The sequence below is a fragment of the Lagenorhynchus albirostris genome, chromosome 12 (assembly GCF_949774975.1).
Source record: "Lagenorhynchus albirostris chromosome 12, mLagAlb1.1, whole genome shotgun sequence".
Taxonomy (NCBI): domain Eukaryota; kingdom Metazoa; phylum Chordata; class Mammalia; order Artiodactyla; family Delphinidae; genus Lagenorhynchus; species Lagenorhynchus albirostris.
In genome coordinates, this window is record NC_083106.1 from 2,548,520 (window position 1) to 2,550,619 (window position 2,100).

A 2,100-nucleotide genomic window follows, 5' to 3' on the forward strand; every position below is an offset into this window, starting at 1 on the left:
GTGGCCTCTCACTGTTGTGGCCTCTCCCGTTGCGGAGCACAGGCTCCGGACGCGCAGGCTCAGCGGCCATGGCTCACGGGCGCAGCTGCTCCGCGGCACGTGGGATCTTCCTGGACTGGGGCACGAACCCGTGTCCCCTGCATCAGCAGGCGGACTCTCAACCACTGCGCCACTAGGGAAACCCCATGTCCATCTTTATTTCTGGCTTCTGGGGCCATTGTTCTTATTCCTCCATCAATGAAAGTAGTGATTTGTTACATTTGTGCCCAGCTTGACGGCATCTCCACAGGCATCATCCCTGTGAGGACCCGGGGAGGTACGTATATGAATTATGCCCAATTTAAGTAAGAGGTAACTGAGCCCCCATTGGGATAAGTGATGTCCCAGGTGGCAGAGTCGGGGATGAGCCCTGTCCAGGCTCCCGGCTTGCACGTGTGTAACCCTGCTCCTCCTTTGCTTCTCTGACGGCTACACACTGTGCAGCTCATGACTGTCTCTTATTCCTCCTAGCTGTGTACATAATTAGCTCAGCTTAAGCCACAGAACTCAATACATTTTAATTTGGTGGTACAACTGATCATGTCTATTATTTCTTGCTCACGGAAACCAGTGGTGGGGACTTCAGTTTAGAAGTCACCTATTCCGATCACGTAGTGAAAATGTAAGTGTAAAGATTTCAGTTGTTTGGGAAAGTAAGCCATGGTGGTGAAACCTAGAGTAAATTAACAGCTGTTAATCGTTAAGCTAGGGGTCCCCGACCCACGGGCCGCAGACTGCGACCGGTCCGCAGCCTGTTGCGAACCGGGCTGCACGGCAGGAGGTGAGCGGCGAGCACGTGAGGGAAGCTTCACCTGCTTCCCCATCGCTCCCATTGCCACCTGAGCCACCCCACCCCACCGCCTCTGTCCTTGGAAGGATTGTCTTCCGCCAAACCGGTCCCTGGTGCCAGAAGGGCTGGGGACCAGTGATTTAAGCGGCAGCACAGTTCTGCCTGGTTCCCAGAGCACACTGCTGATCACAGGCGCTTCGCCTACGAGACCTCATCCAGCATCTTCTGTATTCCTGGCTCCGAGCCAGAATCACAAGGCAGGAGAAACGGGAGCCGCAGGGAAGAGCCTTTGTTTACACCAGTTACTTTTTACCATCCTAACAAGCATCCTATTTACAGCATCCTAATAAAGGAGGCTGTTGGGTACAGCTCAGCTTTTGAGAGACGGAAATTTTCTGTGTAGAATCCAAGTGATTCAATTCTGTTATTTGATATCAAGCTTAGTCCCAGTATGTTTCCAACAGAATTAGTCATGACAAAAATATACTGAGTTAAATTAGTTTTTTCCGGATCCAATAAAGAACACAAACATTTTAATGAACTAAATATGACTTTTAACTGTCAATACACAGATATAATTACACTAGGGAATATTTTCCTTTTTCTGTGATTGTGCAATATTAGCAAGAAGAATTCTCTGCTTTAAAGGTAATGAGCAGTAATAGGGACTCCCTGGCAGTCCAGTGGGTAAGACTCTGCACTCCCGATGTAGGGAGCACAGGTTTGATCCCTGGTTGGGGAACTAAGATCCCACATGCCACACAGGGCAGCCAAAATAAATAAATAAAATATAATGAGCAATAATAATAATAGATAATTCTTTAGTCCACTTCTCAATCTAATTCCTCTTCACCTTTCTAGAATAACTCTCTCATACTTGCCCTTTTTCTTGTTAACACCTTTATTCTATATTTCTTCCATCATTTTAAATGTGCCCAGACATTCACTACCCTTTAGTATAAGTCAAGATAATTTGTAAATTTATTTATTTTTATGTGTTTATTTTTGGCTGCGTTGGGTCTTCATTGCTGCGCACGGGCTTTCTCTAGTTGTGGCGAGCGGGGGCTACTCTTCGTTGCGGTGCGCGGGCTTCTCATTGCAGTGGCTTCTCTTATTGTGGAGCACAGGCTCTAGATGCGCGGGCTTCAGTAGTTGTGGTACGCAGGCTCAGTAGTTGTAGTTCTCGGGCTCTAGAGCGCAGGCTCAGTAGTTGTGGTGCACGGGCTTAGTTGCTCCCCGGTATGTGGGATCTTCCCAGACCAGGGATCGAA